The following is a 20639-nucleotide window of genomic DNA, read 5'->3' on the forward strand; positions in this document are numbered from 1 at the left end:
CACGAATAAACGAATATTTCGCATCTTTCATCTTTCAATCATCTTTACAAGTGGCGTAATTCAACGAACCGTGGAAAAAGTTAAAGAAGAAATAATTCTATATCACGATAACATTTCGATAAAATCGAATAACAACATATGTTTCGTTCGAGTCACCACCTCCTCTTTAAATCTTATATACCTTAACCGAACCGTGTAAAATGGAAACTTGCTCCGAACAATTCTGTCCCAATCTTTCCCAAAACTAATCGTTGCCCGCTTACTCTATCACTAATTCACCGAGTAAGTAACGCTCATCTCCACTCCACTCTTCATCATGAATAATACCCACTCCCTCCCTCCGCTTTTTACGTCGCTCACCGGGGAAAGAGTCGCGGGGGTTGGAAAGTGTCCCGCGCCCTCCTCCTCCCCCGCGGGCACAATGGAGGATCCACCCTATGTTTTTCGCATAAAAGGCGAAAAAGCGAGGGGCACGTCACTCGTGTGAACACGCGTGTCTTCCAGCCCCGTGACACCCGCGCGGATTCCGCGCGCGCCTCCGCTTTCTGTCCCGTTAAATTATTCATTTGCCGCGTGTCGCGTGAGGGGGGAATGGGAGGAGGAGGAAAAAACGGGGCGGAATGAAACGTTTGTTGCGGGGAGTGTAATTGAGACCGGATGGAGGAGAGAAGGGGTGGAGGAAGTCTCGGGATTCTGGATGGGAAATATATTAAATAATCGGGAGGGATGATACGTTCTTGGTACTCTCTGTTGTTGCAACGATTGCACAGCACTCGAGATTATCGATTATTGATGAATCGATCGGAGGGTCGATTTTTATATATTAAAAGATATACGAGATAAACGAGCGATACACGTGACTTATAAAAAGAAGTTATGATATATATAAAAATATGTCATCAGAGAATGATTGATTCATATTATGTTATGATGAATCGTATTTTATTGATTCTACGAAGCTGTCCCTTTCCACCCCCATTTTTCCCTAATAACCGTCTGTTACAAAAGGAAGAAGATTTAGTAGGGAAGGAATCTGTTAAACAACCGAAGGAGGAGACACACTGATAGTTCCAAAGAGGCCGCTCCTCGTCCGCCATTCGTCCCGCTGCGTTTATCAGCCTTTAAACGAACCGTTCCGGGCCCCCGTATTTTAATGGACGCGTACGACATTCTCGGCCGAGAAAATTCATAAGGGGGGCATTCAGCGCGGTCGTTAAAATTCTGGAAAAGTCGTAAAAACCCAGGGTCGGTGGTGGGCCACCTGGCCGACGACCTGGCTACGAGTTTATGGAAGCAAAAACCGTCCTCCTTTTTCCCCGTCCTCCTAGCTGATAGCGATACTCAATTTATTCCCATTTTCCACGAAATAATTCTTCGAATTCGTTCGCGATTGGAATTTGAAAGAATTTTTGAACAAACTCTCTTCTGTATTCTTTTGTTAAGGAATTATATATTTTGTTCCTAATTCATCGAAGACAAGAAGAGATTTGGCTTTCGACGTTATACGATATTTAAGAACACTTTTTTTTTTTCTTCTTGAAGATTAATCATATTACCTCGACGAAGGATTTTACATTTCTAACAGGATTATCATCGATAAAAATAACCCCCATTGATGCCCGTGTCATAAATCAATCATGTCCATCAATTCGACAATTCGACCTATGAAAAAAGAAAAAAAAAAGACTCGACGTTGTCTATATAAATACAGACACATCCTTCTTATACGTGTCATTTCTTTCAAGTCACGTCATCCTGAAACAACGTCTCCGAAAACCAACGAGAAAAAAGGAAGAAGAAGGAAATTCATCGTCGATAATTACGGCCAATTCCAATCCCGACGAAAGAAAAGAGAAAAAGAAAAGAAAAATCCGCTGCCAATTTTTAGCACCGACATAATTCGCCGATCTCGATTCGTTGGCCTAAACAAAATCCATAAAAAGAGCGACCGAGTAGGGGATCGCCTGAAACCACAGGTTTCCATCGGCATAAAAATCCGAAAGCGTGGTGCATACAAATCGGCGATATCTCGCGATCGATGAGCGCGCTAGTTGTTCGCGGGTCTGACAGGTTCATTAACATACGGCGTAATCGGCAAGAGACGATCGGTCGTGGAGAACAGATACCTCGACGGGTTTCACGCGATGGCCTTTCGGCGACCACGCCATAGCTCGTTGCAAAATCGTTCCTTCGAATCGGAGGATTAGATCTTTCCTCCCGTAAATTTAAAATTCTCAATTTTGCTGCTCGTAGCATTCGTTAAAAATAAAAATATATATTCAAGGGATTTCAACTGTTAACGATCCTCGTAAACTTTTTATCTCTTCTCGATTTCGAGATAAGTTTGATCGACTTAAATCTCCTTCAAAAGAAATGAGCGGCGAGAAGACAAGAGGAGACCAAATGAAGAAACGTTGGCTACGTTTCGCAATTGTTCGTGTAGGGGGCTCGTCTTTCCATTTTCATTCCGCTTCTTTCCGCTAATCGTGACTGAGAAGTCGTAAAAAATAAGGTCGCTTTACGAGCAGGCGGAGATGGGCGAGCGGATACGTTCGCAGAAGGGCCGTACTCGGCCGTGTCACGAAAGGTGGCGAGTTCATGAAAAATATGCATCACGCGACCCACCTCCCGCTCGAGCTTGGTTGCTCACAGGTGCACACACCGTTGGAAAATGTGTGTACGGATCGTAAAGCGAACGACCCAAATCTGTGACCCCCGTGTAACACTCTTATTACCAATAAAAAATCCTATCCCACAGTTGTTCCACAAATCTGAAACGTGCCATTTTCTTCGCGAACAGATGACGATTCGATCGAATCTTTTTTTCCTCCTTATTTAATTCTTGCGCCTAGCTTAAATTATCGACGATTCGAAAATGTTTTCACGCGCGACAGGTGGCTTCAAAAATTGTTCTCGTCCATCGCTTCTTTCTTTCTAAATCGAGGATTCTCGATTAATTGTTTACGGTTCCAACGGCGTTTAACACAATTTTTTTTTTTTTTTCACGAGACAGGTGAGCCTGTTTCAATTCTCGCATGTTCCCAGCATGGTGATTCTTGATTAATCGTGTATGGCCGTATAATATCTTTATTGATGTTTCCTGACCGACAGGTGATCCTCGAATTCTCTTCCTTTTTACGACATTCCGACGAAAAACTTTCTCCCTAACGCGTTGTCGATACGCTATTATGCTCTAAATCAGTTCTGTCAACTCGACATCGTGTATATGTATTTACGCGTTTTCAATTTACGATGAAATTTCATTCAAGATTTATATTAAAATTTAATTTATCGCGTATTTATATCGATATTCGGTGAGCCCGACAAAAAATACAATTTGCATTTCAAATTCGAGTCGAAAAAGAAATATTTACGATATATCGTGCCTGTTATCATCGAATGAATAAACAATAAAACAAAAAAAAAAACACGTGTAGCGACAAATTAAAAATAAATCATTGGTAATAAATTATTCCATTCTGTTCAATATTAGAATTCATTTGAATTCTCACTTGATACAATGTCCTAATTGAAATGTCCATACGTTCCAATTAATATCTGTATCCTATCATATTAGCTCCATTAATTAAGTATTCCGACAAAATATTCGGTTCCACTCGATCGCATCTCGTTCCCAAATTTCGTTTGGGACAAGGAACCAGCGATCGTGGAATAAATTGAAGAGTAATTGGCGTTCAAACACGTCCAAGCTCGGTGTATAGGAAGAAAAAAAAGGGAGCAAAATTTACGGGAAGAAGACGCCCGAGTATTTCATTATAATCGGACGGAGCGCGCGAGGAAGCGACGCGGCGAAAGATTGATATTGCAGAATTTATTAAAGGTCCGGTTTCACGCGAATTAACATAACCTGTAAATATCAATTTGTACGAAGTAATTTGGCCGGGAGACAACGACCGATACGGGCGGGGAACCGTAATTGTCGCTGTACACGAATATACGTCTCATCCGCGGCCTTTTATCGCCGCTGTTATCGTGACTTTCCTTACTTTTAATCGGGGACATCGTAAGATTTTTATGTAAGCCATTAGGCGAGCTATGTCCTCGATAATTAATGAGTTAAAGGTGCGCTGGTCTCGACGCACGAAAATTAAGGACTCGGTGCCGGCTTCGGGTTGAAAAAAATTAATAATGTACCGTGGCATTCGTCTCCGCCGGACTTTTTCGATTAATTACGATTGTCGGAACGAACGCGGCATCAACGTATATTTCTGACCCGCGTTTGATTTACTTTGAACGTGACGCGAATCAGTTTTACGACCACGACGCGTTTCAATTTCGCGGAATAAAAGTCTCGTGACGCGATCTGTTTCTTCGATATAATTACACGTGGATAATTCGGTAATTAAAATGAGGCGAACGATTCTTGAATCGATTTTAGTATAGTCAGTATCGAATAGGTTAGGTTAGATTAAGTATGATCGAATATTTTCTAATTAGTGTAAAAAAATAATTAATATTACAATCGTAACTAACCTCGAAACTCGTATTTCAAAAGAGACTAATCCATTTTAACGAGAGACAATCCACTTCGTAATTGCACACGCACACATACACACAGAGAAGAAACCAAAATACACAATCAAAAATGAAAACTGAAAAGACGTAATCTTTACGCGAAAATTGTCAAAATGTACACGATCGTTTTCCTTGCGTATCATTTTCCAGGTTCGTCTATACACTGAAGAGCACGCGTGCGCATACGCACGCGCCGGTAATCATAATTAGCGCACGGCCCTCCGAGAAAGGTCTTAATTACGAAGCACGGTCCACAATGGGGGCCAGGTTGGTGGTGCTCCCTTTAATAAATTTCGCCTCGGTAACGGGACACCGGCCGAAAATTTTGGGCGTCTCGCAATTTTCGATCGTTAAATCATGAGAGGCTGGCGTAACGAGCAACGGTCCGCGACAGTGTGGATCGTCGAGAACGTGGGACGATGTTGCGCGGTATGAAGAGACCGTCGAATTTCGCCCCAGGCAAGGCGTTCGCGTTTTCGGTTCGAAAACACCGTCCTCCCATGTACCATAATGGGAAACTTATAGTGATTTATCGACGAACTAGTACGAATACAGCCAACCGACCCTTTTTACGATGAAAACTGGTCTTAATTGGTCGGTCCCTTTTACAGTGTTGGCAACGTTGCAAATTTTGTCCATGCAACTAGTGGCGCCAAGAGTGGGGAGACAAAGAATGATTATACAAAAATGTCGACGTGTTCTCTTTGCTCGTGAGTTGGTGTTATTGTGAAAAGAGTTTATTCGATATTTACTTTCGTTTGAAAAAGTGATTCTTTATGCTTGGTTGAATCTAATAGGAATTTTTTAAAAATAAATTGTTTTAATAGTGAAAATTAAGTTTAATTCGAAGAATGTATTCCCATTAAAGCAAGCCACGCGAATTTTGACCGGCCATTTTGTCGTTTTAAATTACGAGTAAGTTATGAGAAATACAAAAATTATTTTAAATTCTATTTATTTTGCAATTAATGTTAATAATGACAGTCGTATACGTTTTTTTTATACTAAAAACCAAAAGAATCATATAATTGAAACGATTGTTCGTTCCTATTTTTCTAGTAAAGTTTCAATCAAAATAACATAAATAAGTTTTCAAATAGTGCATAATGTGTTGTGTATCGAGATATTTTAATGTGAAAGAAGAGACATCCAGTTTTATATCGTATCTTTGGGAAAAAGGCGTAGCTGGATAAATTTTCATCCAGAATCCGAATAAGGATAGACGATTGGTGTTTGATCGTGAATGAAAAAGCCGAAGACAAAGTTTGACATAAACGATTTCGGGATTTCGCCGTATAAAATAAATATATAATTAAGTTGATGTCGATACTTGGTCCGAAGAATGTTTAACGACACGATAAAATCGAGTGATAAGTGTCACACTTATAGCAGAATACAATAGAAAAGCATCTTTGGCCAGAAGGTGTGTCTCCTAACCATAATTTATTTCTACCGATGATTCCTCGAAGATACTCTATTAAACCATTCCACGAACGAGATATTGGCGAGGTATGTAAAATAAAGAAATTTATATAATACGATAAAAATATCACATAAAATGAAATATAAGCTAATTAAATATTTTTCAAATTATATTTCACAAAATAACTTTTCACAACATGATAATCTCGATTAACATCTTGATAAATTATCAACAAAGATATAAATATAAATAAAATTCTATACCAAATCACAAAAATGTGTTTAGACATTTGAAGTAATATATTCATTTTTGCAACGTCCGCAGTTTAGTACTCGGAATAAAAATCGGGATGATTTAACCTACAAAAAAAAAATCGTATCACTTAACGATAATTGCAACAAAGTTTATACAGTGTAGTAGTGATTGTCGATTGCCTCGAGATGTCGTTCGCTCTCGCGTTCGTGACCGGACATCGTATGAATCGTACAGGTGTAAGTTTGTGGATAATTATTCGTACGGGCGAGTAGATACGCTCTCTCGCGACTTCCCAGGCCTCGATTAAGTTAATCGTCGATCGTCCGAACGCGGATCCTGGCTCGAACGCGACCGTTCATTAGTGTTTCACGGTTGGCCCGTTTTTTGCCCCGCTGTTCACCCCACCGCCTCGCACCGACGATGAACAAATTGTTTGGCCTTTGCGACCGCCTAGCACGAGCTCTTCCGTGAAATACATAAGTATTGATACTTTCAAATTTCTGGAATTGATTTTCACGAAAAGGATAGGTACTGTTTAAGCGTAACTATAGTATTAATATTTATCACGCCAATTCGATGTTTAATGAGCGTGCTGGGAAATCGAACGCGATTGCGTTTTCGGTTATGATACAATTTGTGAGGTTATGTCTGCGGCGCTGATCGCAGAATATCGAGTGCATATAAGTGCTCGTAATAAGTATGTAAGCATTGATAATGTTAAAACGTGTTGTATTCTTTCAGAAAATACGAATGCGCGATAATATTTTGATTTCTTATTGAAAAAATTATTTACGAATATTTTTATATCGAAAAATGCAAAAGTTGCTTGAATTAAGTTAACTGCTAATAGGATTAACACATATACTGATCTCAAAATACATTTTTTTCTTCTCTTCTGTTTTTCATTCTTTCACGTCTCTTTACAATCCTCAATGATATATTATTTTTACAATTATTCTCGTGCTCTCTTACAAAATTATCGAATGTACCTATTATTACTTTTTACGTTTTCATCCAAATCCTAAAACACATTTCCTCCTAAGCATCTTCCAATTCATCGAGCCAACTTAAATAATTCCTGCCTTTTTCACCACGATCCAATCAACCGCGAATGAATTCGAAACGAAACAACCGCACGGTGGCGCGAAATTTTGCATATCAAAGCGAGCTGGTTTCCTTCGATATCCTGGGTCGGAGACGTTAAACGGCCATCGGTAACCCAATATCGATGCGGGCTTTGTCACTGAAAGTGTCTGGCCACGAGAAATACGATTACTCGACCGAATTTCGGATTCACCCTCCGCTTATTATCGCGGATCCACTTTTCGAATCCCCTACGGTGCCCAGGACACAGGCGACGACCCCCCCCTCTCTCTCTCTGTCTTTCTTTCACTTTCTCTCACTCGGACTCGCGTCCTCGAAATACGTTTTGCGATTTAAATTTTGTGTCGCGGGACAAATTGCCTGACAAATCGGATTTTCGCCCCGCCACGAAGAGTCATCCACGATCAAAAGCCTGGCTCTGTCTGGATGCCTGGCTTCCTAACTCATCCTCCTTTTTTTCCTCCCTCTTTCGCTTTGTACCCTCTTCGCGGCCCGCAATTCCATGGAATCCAATCGGTCGACTGTCCAAAACGGTTTGCGCGTCGCGAGGTCTCTCGATTCACATCATTAGCTTGTATTCGACACTCGATGATGATTCTCGACGAATCAATAATATATTGTCACTCTTTGTTAAAGTAAAGGATCGTTTTGTTTTTCGAATAAAAAATAGTTCAAATTCTTCGAAATTAAGTTGGACGCGTAGAGTTTCGAATAAGGATGAGGCGAGAAAAAATTATAAACATTTCACGAGCACTTTACTACGTTTCAAAATGCTAGATGTTTTGAATTAAGGAAGAATCGAATTCATAAAAATTCATAATTACGCAATGTTTTGATTTATCGAATAAAACGATTTGTAAGGAATCGATATCTATGATATGATTGAAAGCGTATTTCGTAGCTTGTCAATGGATTGTGCAATAACAGGGCCGATCTCCGGCTGCAAGCGTTTCGAAACGGTTTGAAGATGTATATAACTATTAATTAAAATCTTGGATGAATGCAGGAAGTAGTTAATTCGTAGCGTGTGTGTATGGAAAAATGTTCAACAAAGTAGCACAATTTCTCGATCTAGTGGAAAAACTTTATTGTCTTGTAGAATTGGCGGTGTTAATTGCGTTATTAATACTTTTCCCAAAAGAAAGAAATTCAATTACTAAAAGTGGGCAATTCTTTTAATATTCTTTTTGATAATTCTTTTATCCTACATTCTGTTACATTTTAATTCATTGAAACTTCAAATGCAACTATTTAGATGAAATCATTTAGTTGCAATCTAAATCAAATGGTAGATCCATACCTGCTTCAAAAATAATTCTGGTATAAATATTATTCATTTATTAATCGACAGATTTCGACGAACTCATTCTTAACTAGAAGAACAGGCGGTCAAGTTACAATATTTCTATTTTTAAAAACTTTAACTCAAAACCCCTAATAATCGCGAAATCCTCTAAAGAATTCTCAATTAATTTTCTTTAGTCCCAAATTTGTCAATACTTTCAATATTTTCCCTTATAATATAATCATACGGACAAATGGAAACAAATGGAAAGAAAGAACGAAGCCTCGATTTTAATTTTAATTCTAGAACCATTCCCGACCAAAACTTGGGAACAGACACACACGCAACCCGCTTATTGTTCGCAAAATTTTATTCAGACAAGCGTTTGAATGGCGAGGCTACTCTCTTTTCGGTAATCACGACAGCGAATTTCGCGGTGAATGTAACCCTGGTATTCGGAGGACCGACCTTCGAGCCACTCGCCTCGATTCTTTCGAAACGATGCTCGCCCATTTAATTAAGTGGCGTTTCTCCCTTTTCATTGGCCGCGATGAAAAGCTTTCGAGGCTGGTGGGCCGAGTTGTTGCGATGCATCTTCAACTTAAAATGTTTTCCACGAATGTTGTCGTTCCTCTTATCGATCAATACTGAGTTATTAATTCTAATGCTTTAATCATTTCGATATACGTTCGAAGTTTAGAATTATAAATTCTAAATTCTTGTGTCAACAATCCAGAAAGTAACGCGTGTTTTCTTTAAGAAACTCGTTTAGATCGAGTTTATTATTTGACACTTTTTTTTATGACGATTATGACGATTTCCAATTTCGTTGGCAAACAAAAAAAAAAAATTATTAAAACATCAGGAATGGAACAATATCGAAAAATTATGATTATTGCATAAATTAGGAGTGACGTTAGTCGATGATTAATACGGCGATAAATTACACGAATAAAATCGTAAAAAAAAAAAAAAAAAAAAAAAGGAAAAAAAAAAGAAAAGAACGAAAGCCTTGAAAGTAAAATTAAGATGAATATATTCATTCGTCCAAATTACATTTTAATTATAAAGTTCTGACTTGTGTCAGAAATTGCGTAGATAATTCACGTCGAAAAAGGATCATTATTAACCTTGCCATCATTGAAAGCAATATTATTAAATAATTCAAAATGTAAAACTGTACATTATTTAAAATCTTTTAGCATGATAAATAAAAAAAAATTCTCTCGTATATCCCATCCGCTAATTGCTTTTAAACAGGTTCCTAAATACGATCGTCGAGTTTCGAGCAAAAATTTTTTCTCAACAATCGAATCCAATTTCGATCGATTGTTAAATGTATTAAAAATATCGAAACATTATTGTATATATCCTAATATCCCGGTAATTGTTCGTTTCACCACTCGATCGAGATAATTAAATAATTATCGCTCGATTCCAATTTCAATTAAATTAGCCGAATTCTTTTCAATGCCTCGATCTTATCAACCGATTTTCGCGAGTAATTTATCATAAGTAATTTATCAGCATCCTCGAGGAATGCTTTGCAAACGTGTTATATATCTGTGTTCAATGATAAATTTATGTCCAATAATAGAATCTTACAATTACAATTCTTCGATCGTTTCAACAAATAATTGATTTGTGGAAACAGCGTTTCGAAAGTAAACATCGAAGGTCTCCGTCGTTCATCTTTAATAACAAACTTCGATTCGAACGAAAAGAAGAAGGTGGAGTCCGCGTTATCAAAGGAATTTTTATCCAACGATCTTTCGATTCACGCAACTCACGATCGGAGGACAGAGTCTAGGATGGAAATCGCGACTCATCCTTATCCTCTCCAATCGGCCATCTTCCCGTATTTGCATTTAATCGCGAACACCTTGATCTCTGAAGGTGTTGCGTCACGTTTGGCCGTGTTCGTGATGCAACGACACTTGCGAAAGGCGATCTTCTCGACGCCTCGAGCTAACGAGCCGGAAAGAAAATTTTCTTTCGCCGATGCTGTTGTGCGGGATGATTCGTCGTAAATTATTTCCTCCGATGTTTGTAAATTTATAGAAAAGAAAAGGGAGAGAGAATTTTTTTAAACTCGCTCCACAATTATTACTTTTATCGCATTTCTCGTTAAGGATTCGATTTTCAATGCGAAAAGATTTTCTTTTATAATCTAAAAAGGATAAAAAAAAGTCGAAATAACGAAGCCACGATTTTCACCAACGATTTTCAATCCAGCAACGATTTATTTCGTATGGAAAACATCAGAGTAATCATCAATCGCCCGGAGCGAGAACTCGTAAAATCGAAGCGGGGAGAAGGAATGAAATTAAACGAGACACGATTTGTTTATCGAAGAGTAACGCGGCCGCCGCACCCTTATTTGTCGCCCGTCCTCTCTCGAAACCGACCCCCTTGCTTTAGAAAAGAAGCCAAACAGAGAGGCGGAAAAATCAGGTAGAAAAAGCGGGCGGACAATTTATTTTTTATCCTTTTTTTTTTTTTTTTTTTTTTTTGCGAAATTCGATTAACCACACTTTACATTACAATTTCTTTTTATTTACTTTTACAAATTACATAATTACTTTTCCAATTGACAATAACAAACTCAATTCAAATTTGGAAAAAAAAAAAAAGAACCGATGAATGATGAAAAACCAAAAAAAAAAAAAAAAAAAAACATCCTCCAACCCATCATCCATCCACCTTCGACAACACCAGTCGATAGCAGGCGGTCGAAAATTTTTCCTCCTCTCCCGGTGGCAATTTGCCTTCCTCCAACCCTGCCGAGCCCCGCGATACGACGATATTTCGGGGGTGCATTGTGGCCTGCCACGGTGGGTGACTCATTATTTTCGGCTAGCCGTTCTCATCCTTCCTCCACCCATCCCCGTTCATCGCTCGAGGAACACGCACGAAAAACACGAGCGACGCGATTGCGCGCCGGAATCTCGATACAACGAGAGCTCCTCCTCGCCCACCCCCCCCTTTCCAACCCCCTGATCGACATCGGACAGCTCTCTATAATAATTTCAGTAATCCTCCAACCCACGAAGCCGGGATTAATACCTAACCGTTGGAGGAGGAGGGGTGGGTCCATTGAAAGAAGAAGGGCGCCGATTAATTTCAACTCGTTGTGCGCATTCAGCCTCTCTTCCCTTCCTCCCCGTGTTCCTTAGCCACGGTTGATGGATCGGGGATGAAGATTCTTGGCTTCGTTTCTTTCTTTCTTTCTTTCTTTCTTTTTTCTTCTTTTTACCTCCCTCTTGTTTTTCCTTCTTGTTGCGAGGATGAGCGAGGAAATGGAGATTTTTTTTCTCTCGTTCCTTCTTTTCCACGATCGTAAACTCGAATTAAGCTCACGAGATCAGCTAGCAAAATGATTTAAATTTGGAAATTTTAGTTCGAAACACGAGTCTCGAAGAAAAATAGAAATGGGAAGAAAGATAATTGTCACTATTTCATCAGAGATATTCCAAGGGGGAAGAATGATGGAAATGCCAATGAGAGAGAGGAGACGCACGAAAGATCATAATCAACGAGGAGGAGATCCTCTCATAAAGAAGGAAAGAATCGTTAAAGAAACTGGAAAGACTCTGCGATTGCTTCTTCTCGCGTGCAAAACTCGAGGGAAAGCGATGAATAAAAAGAAAAGAAAAGGATGAGATAATTCTCCCCCGAAAAAAAAGGAGAAGCGTGGTGGTTGCAAACGAGATTACCGGTACAGGCCTCGAAACGACGCGAATTGACAATTGACAGAATTGATAGAGGGCCACGTGCTCCACCCCACCCTTTTCCACCCCATTACCGAACACCTTCTCCCGTAACAGGGGGAATTTATTCCCTTCCCGTTTATATTTACGCACCACGTGTGTATGTACCTATACGGAGGTGCTTCTCTCCCTCCTCCTTCCTTTTCTTGGCCAATCTTTAAATTGTGCCGAGTGTTTCGAATGCGGGAGTCGTAAAAGTTTACGCCCGTTACCGTGGGCTTCTGTGGCGTTTCGATGACTGCCTCTCTCGCAATTCCGCTGAGTGCCGCTCCGAGAGAGATGCTTGTTGTTGTGTGTGAATTGGATATCCGTTGGAAATGATTTCTTTTTTTTCCGAGCTTTCGAATCTTTTTCGAAAGCTTTTCGAAGCGGTTTACAAACATTCCTTCGAAAGAGGAATAATTAATTGCGTTTAATCCGAGGAGGTTGTAACGTACATCGAAGATAAAAATTGTGAGAACGAAATCGTGTGACTTATTATCGATCGATCCTCGGTTCTTCCCTTCTTTTCTCTCTCTCTCTCTCTCTCTCTTGTTTTCTGAAATTAATTCGAAACGGAGGGAGGGAGGGAGGGGGATAAGTAGTAATAACTGTGATTAAAGTCGCAATGGGAAAAAAGGGAGGGACAAGTTGTAAATTGCCCGATCTAGAGAAGAAGAAAAAACGAAGGGAGGCGATCGATCGATCGATCGATCGATCGATCGGGTTGGATAGGTTTCGCTGAAATTCCGTGCGCACGACGACACGCACGCGAGGAGGGGGGGCTTAATCGCCGGTAAACGCGAGTGCAAGTTGTAATCGACTTACGAAACAATCTCATCAATAACCCCCGTTCGACAAGCGTAATTTACGAGCAGACGTAAATAATTAAGCGGACGTGATCGTGGACGCGTATGCAGCAACGAATTTTCAATGAAATCGAACGCTCCACGATGGTGGTCTATGGAAGATTTCTCGAATTTTTCGTCTCCATCGAAATTAAAATGACGGGGGAGACGATGGAATAGGAAACTACAGGTTGCTTCCTTGACAATTAAATCTGTAGGAATGCATCTACGTTTTATCGTCCCGAAACACGAACCAACACTTTCTTTTACTGCTTAAAGACACACCATATTTCCATATCGGATAATCCATCGACTGCAAAGCACCGGTTCGCACAGGAAGCAACCACATCCCCCACAGACACCGTGCTAGCTGCCCACAAAATTTCTCGCGATCGCACGTTTACGTGCTCGCCGAAAGAAGATGTATGTATGGATCGTTCATTTTGAAAGTCCATTCGTTCGATTTAAAATATAATGATATGGAGCAGTTATCATCTTATGTTTAACAATATATAATTCAAAATAAAAAATACTACCCCTATTTTATCTCTCGTTTATAAAGAAAATTGGATTAATACAAAATATATTTCAAGTGATTATTTAATTTTTCATATATATACAAATGATTTTTACACTTTGACTTTGATATCCTTTGATTTTCACAACGAAAGAAATAAGAATACGGAGCAGTTAGTCTATCCGTGGATATTTCACAACCACATAATAAATAAATAATATTAATATCTTACGTTAAGTTTAACTATACGTAATTCAAAATAAAAAATGCTACCCCTATTTTATCTCTCGTTTATACTATTTATAAAGAAAATTGGATTAATATATTTCAAGTGATATTTAATTTTTCATAATTAAATGATTCTTTTTTATTAATATTGATATTGACTAGCATATGCTACCCTTCAATTTTCGAAAGAAACGAAGAAAAGATATTGGAAACTACAATTTACAAATTATTTTCCATCTAAAAAACTTAAACTCTTCCTGTAATCCTAAAACGCCGCCAAACGGCGAATCCGTGAAACGACACGCGACGAGGAGGAGGAGGAGGAAGATTCTAGCCGTCCACGGGACGATTTATCGATAATGAAAATTCAGATGCATTCCAACGTTGTATGTCCCGCCCTCCCGCTTCAAATCGAGAGAAGGAAAAAAAGGGGTGCGGCCAAAGAGGGCGTAGACCCGACCACGCTGGGTCACCCCTTTCGATCTTTGAACGCACGAGGGAACCGTTATCGACCTTGCCGCGAGTTAAGGAGGCCGCTTTCGAAACGTGGCCCCCTCTTTCAGTCGTGCACCGCCGTTTGCGTATCGTGCTTCCTTCCGCTTCTTCCCCGCCGTGTCTCTTACATTCCTCCATCGGATTGGATATTTCTCCCCGAAAAGGGGAGATATTTCATCGTTATCGAGGTGAGACGTGTCTTTTTTTTTTAACTTATGGATCGAATTTCGTGGAGTCTCGTCTTTTTCCAAAAACTCGATTATTCCGGATTACCGTCCATCTTTCGAGAAGAATCGAGCCCTCTCGATTAAAAACCCGCCGTCAAATTGCTACCCTTCCAACCCTGGCCAACCAAGCCTCGACCGAGTCCCATAACCCTCCAAAATTCCAAAAATTGAATTAACCCTCCCCTCCTCCGTGTCGCCGATCGTTCGAGGCGAATATCGGCGCGATAATGAACGGTTGGCGAATGTCCGCCGCTCACGTGAGATCGAAACGCGTCGCGCACGATCGTGTTCGACAGGTGTTCGAGGGAAGTGATTTTGTACGGTTGTTAACCGTTGCGGCAATGTGTTAACGACGCGCGAATCAATATGGCGATCGTGTTCCCGATGGATCGTTTCTCTTTTCCTCTAAAAATCGGCGATCACGTTTCTTAACCTACCACGCGCGGTCGAATTCCTTTAGAAATTTCTTGCATACAAAGTTACCGTATGACTCGTCGACTTTTTCTAATAATAACAATGTAGATACAACCCATTTTTCAATATTCACAACTTTCGTTCACTTTTCACGAATCCAATTAGCTAAAATCTCTTTCTATATATTAAGATGCAAATGTTTTTTTCATGGTAGGAATAGGTATACGTGAAATGTCGGTAGGTTTAGCGTTAAAGTCGATTGACAATGGCGTTTTATTTTCGAGCAAAGAAAGAAATTCTTCTTATTCATAGGATGAGGATTGGTTAGTGTTAATCGAGAGAACGGATGAAGGTTAGAGCTGAACTTCTCGGAACTTGTGTGATCGAATGTGATGGGGGAAGGGGTTGGATTCCGGAGGCTAAAGGGAACGAAGTTTATTCTGTCGCTTATGGCGCTGGGACACGAATGGCGCAGCTATATCGAGAACAAGCCTCTTTTTCCGCCATCGTCCAGTATTTGCATTTTAATCTCGGCTCGTTTCCACTTCGGGAAAACGAATTTTTTGCTTATATCGCTTGCAAGCTTCTTTCTTATTCAAATTATTTTACGTTTACGACGAATTAATTAACCGGGAAATGGAAACGGACGAAGAAGAGATTCGAGAAGAAGTCGGCATTCTCGGATATACACCTTTCTCCCGATTAATTGGCGTGACGGTGCCTCCTTCCCCCCTAATTAATTCGTATTGCATAAATTTCTGCAGCGTGCACGAGATCCGCTATCGCGATTTTCGGCTTCCTGCGACAACCGGGCCCCTTGCGTGCCCGCACGAAAATCCACCATCGAGATCCGTCTCTGTAATTGCCGACGCTGCGTGCACACCCCGCAATTACTTCCACCCGTCATCGCTGATTTCTTTCTGATTTCTTCCTTTCTCTCTCTCTCTCTCTCTCTCTGCGTTTCTCCTCGGATTCTCAATCGAATTTGTGCGAAACGTGCGAAATAAATACGGGCGATTACGTGGAATAATCGACGATCGAATTTTTCTTCAGATCCCGTCCCGCGAAAAATACATTGGAATATATATCTAAACCTCGAAGGTGAAAATTTATTTTTGTTTAAGATTGGAAACCATGTGATTCAAGTAATAATATATTTCAAATTTCCAGGATCGATTTAAATGCGTGTTAATTAATCGCTTACGATTCTCCTCTACGTTGTGTATACACGAGGCGTGTATTCGGTTAGATATTCGATCGCGGCGAACGACGAGGTCCTCGCGCGAAAGAAAACGAGGGAAACGATCGTTCGAGCGGGACACGAAAATATGAAAATGAAATGGAGCCGGCACGATGGAGAAAGATTCCAATCGCGGTTGCTTCCTGTGCAACGTGAACGGCCTCTCCGACGGGATTCCGATCGGATGCCGACGATTTCGCGGGGGCAAAAATGCCGCTTGGTTAATTACCACGCTCGACCTGTAACGCCGTACGCCTCGATATGTGTGTGTGTGTGTGTGTACACGCGCCATTTTTTGGATTACTGCGCCCGTTAAACATGCCCCACGGTGCGCTCCATCGAACGAATCGCGATGGATTTATAGGATGGACGGGATGTTTTTTGGACCGGATGTTTGATGGATTCCGCGGAAAGTGCATTTTTTCTCTCTCCCCCCCTTTTTTTTTTTTTGATTAAAGGTGGAGGTTAATTTATTTATTAACGACGCATCGACGATGCTTTTACGATCTGAATGTTTTTGAAGGAGCAATGGATTTATAGGATTGAAGATGATACGTCGAATTAGTGGCCTCGTGGCGCTAGTGTCGCGTTGGAGGTAGTCATTGTAACTTATTCTTGAGAGTAAGTGAGAATTCTCTTTTTGTATTATTTTACTTATGAATTGTAAGAGATTTTTAACTAATAACCGGTTATTCTTGAGAATAACAACAAGAAAAAATTCTCTTATTTATATTATTTTGTTGAGTCAACTTACTCTTGAGAATAAATAAGAATTCTCCTATTTATATTATTTTGTTGCAACTTACTCTTGAAAATAGATAAGAATTCTCTTATTTATATTATTTTGTTGCAACTTACTCTTGAGAATAAATAAAAATTCTCTTATTTATATTATTTTGTTGCAACTTACTCTTGAGAATAAATAAGAATTCTCTTCTATTTATGTTATTTATAAATTTAGGACTTGTAAACTAATAACCGGTTATTTTTGAGAATAAATAAAAATTCTCTTATTTATATTATTTTATTGCAACTTATTCTTGAGAATAAATAAGAATTCTCTTATTTATATTATGTTATTTATAAATTATAAGAGACTTTAAACTAATAACCGGTTATTCTTGAGAATAAATAAAAATTTTCTTATTTATATTATTTTGTTGCAATTTACTCTTGAGAATAGATAAGAATTCTCTTATTTATATTATTTTGTTGCAACTTATTCTCGAGAATAAATAAAAATTCTCTTATTCATATCATTTTGTTGCAACTTTCTTGAGAATAAATAAGAATTCTCTTATTTATATTATGTTATTTATAAATTATAAGAGACTTTAAACTAATAACCGGTAATTCTTGAGAATAAATAAGAATTCTCCTATTTATATTATTTTGTTGCAACTTACTCTTGAGAATAGATAAGAATTCTCTTATTTATATTATTTTGTTGCAACTTATTCTTGAGAATAAATAAAAATTCTCTTATTTATATTATTTTGTTGCAACTTACTCTTGAGAATAAATAAAAATTCTCTTATTTATATTATTTTGTTGCAACTTATTCTTGAGAACAAATAAGAATTCTCTTATTTATATTATGTTATTTATAAATTATAAGAGACTTTAAACTAATAACCGGTTATTCTTGAGAATAAGAATAAGTAAGAATTCTCTTTTTATATTATTTTGTTGCAACTTACTCTTGAGAATAAATACAAATTCTCTTATTCATATCATTTTGTTGCAACTTATTCTTGAGAATAAGAACTTGTATTATCCAATTTATAAACAAGAGACGTTTGACTAATAATTGTATTAAATACTTTACACAAAAACACCTGGAGTATATGAAAAAATCGTTCGACCTCGAAAGGGAAAGAAGCTAATTCGCGATTGCGGGGGTCGAACCGGAACAAATAAATGCCAAACTGTCGTTGAAATCGTACAAAACGCCCGCGTGTGCTCGCGTGCGTTCCACCCAGTTAGCCCTATCCGTAACGAAGTCGAGCGTGTTTTTGCACGCGTCGAAAATTGCGCGGTCACACGCACCACCTCTCCTCTCCTCTCCTCGAGAATCCAGCCCGCCTTGAGTCGAGGGAAAACTCGTCAACAACGATGCCGCCTTTCGTTCCCGCGATAAAAGGCGCGCACCTCGTCGGGACAATAATTCGCAAAGTATGTTTCCTGTCGGCGGGCTTCGTATCGCCGATCGGCATCCGTGTAAAGAACCTGGAATTATGCGTATGCATATACACGTGTGGCGCTCAGCTGCCGCTTCCTGCGTTATGAAATCGATCCCCCCCCCCCTCCTCTCTCCCTTTTCTCCACTTTGTTATGTCTTGCTTCTCCTTTCTTTCTTTCTTTTTTTTTCTTTTTTTGGCCCGATTTTCTTCACTCTCAGATGGAAAAGTTCAGAGTCTTGGGGGAACGAGGTTAAGATAAGAAGGATAAGATGGATTTGTCGAGAGTTTTTCCTTTTCTTTTTCGTCAGAAGAATTTTTAGAATAATTTGGGTTTTATTTTAAGCTTTGCTCGAATTTAGAAAAAGGAAAAGAAATATATTTAAATAATGATCGTGCTTCTTGACGAGTATTGTACACGTGATGCAAGGGTGGGGGAAGAAGTTATCGGCGAAGAAAGTATTATGAAAGGCGGGACAAGCGGCTATTGCATACGATTACCATACGATTAGAGAGTACAAGGTAGAGACAAAAATCTCGGGGTAAAGTAACTTATTGCGGAGAGATTTTAAATAAATTTCCATTCGAAACTTTCCCGGGGAAAAATGTTTTAAAATTCTCCCTCAAAGGGACGAGTCTCCTCGTCGCGAAAAATATAAAAATCCATTGGAAAATGTAGACGGATCCACGGGTTTGAATCGGATAAACGTTGGCGCGCTGCCAACCATCCACCGTAATAATCTCCGCCACCTACGAGTCGCAATTCCTCCACGCACGAATATCTCTCCTCCACCGTGGGATCGCGACCGCGATAAGGCGGCCATTTTCCAGCTAGGCTCGAAAACGATCTCACTAAGGAAAGAAAGGTTTCACCCCGGCCAAAAATCGGGAAACGTTCCTGCGAATCTCTTTTTCGAGATGGAAATTCGATCCACCACCCAGACACGCATATATATATATATATGTGTGTGTGTGTGTGTGTGTGTATGTATGTATATAACTGGGAATAAGATAAAGAAAATTGCGAATAATTCAAATCGAAATTGCCCCGGACGTTGATTCGATCGGGACGAGAGAGAGAGAGAGAGAGGATAAGGAGAAGGGTGGAAGGAGAGGGAGGAACGAAACGCGCGAAACCACTCTACAACTTTTGATATCGATGCATCATCTCGATCCTCGCGCCGGCCGCTTCTCTGATCGATTTTCATTCCGCGGGTTGGCACGGCTATCCGGCTGCTATCTTCAACCACCGCCTCGACTTCCAAGCGCTCGAGCACCGTTCTCTACGCGGTGCTCTGAAAGTATCGTTTCGTTTTGTTTTTTTTTTTCTCGTTGCGCGTAAATTCGTAAAAATTCGATTCAATCCAATAAAGACGTACGTGAATCTTGATAAGTGTAATCTCTCTCGATTCGCTTTGTTCCCGATCCTCGTTTCGCTTCAATATCCTGAGAATTCTGCATCTTGAGAAAATGCAGACATAATTGGAGGCATAATTTCCACGGCAAGGAATGATAATCGGACACGAAACGCTCCCCTGTCGGAAATTGTACTCGATCGACGACGTCTCGGATTTGCTTTCAGAAAAGCAAAGAGGGCTTTGGAGCCGCGCAACGTCCACAGTTTTCGTGGAACAAACTTTTCGAGCACCGTGTATATACTCGATTGAAATTATCAAAAATTTCCCCCTCTTGTCGTTATCTTCACGACATTTGTTATTTAATATTCGTTGAAATTCGGGATTGAGACGCGAAATAATTCGAGATACTCTGCAAGTTTTAAGAGGAGTAAGTTTAAGAGCCACGGTTGCAAGGACACCTTGTATAAAAGTAGGCTAACTTTTCGAGCACCGTATACTCGATTGAAATTTTCGCCAATTTCGGGGTTGAGACGCGAAATAATTCGTGATACTTTTTTAAGAAGCTATATAATTTCAGAGTTGCAAGGACACCTCGTATAAAGGTAGGCTAACTTTTCGAGCACCGTGTATACTCGATTTTTCATCAATTTCAGAATTGAGACGCAAAATAATTCATGATACTTTTTTAAGAAGTTATATAATTCGCTATATAATTTTAAAGTTGCAAGGACACCTTGTACAAAGGTAGGCTAACTTTTCGAGCACCGTGTATATATATAC

The sequence above is a fragment of the Apis florea genome, unplaced genomic scaffold (assembly GCF_048593485.1).
Source record: "Apis florea isolate Af1SG1 unplaced genomic scaffold, ASM4859348v1 contig_3203_pilon, whole genome shotgun sequence".
NCBI lineage: Eukaryota > Metazoa > Arthropoda > Insecta > Hymenoptera > Apidae > Apis > Apis florea.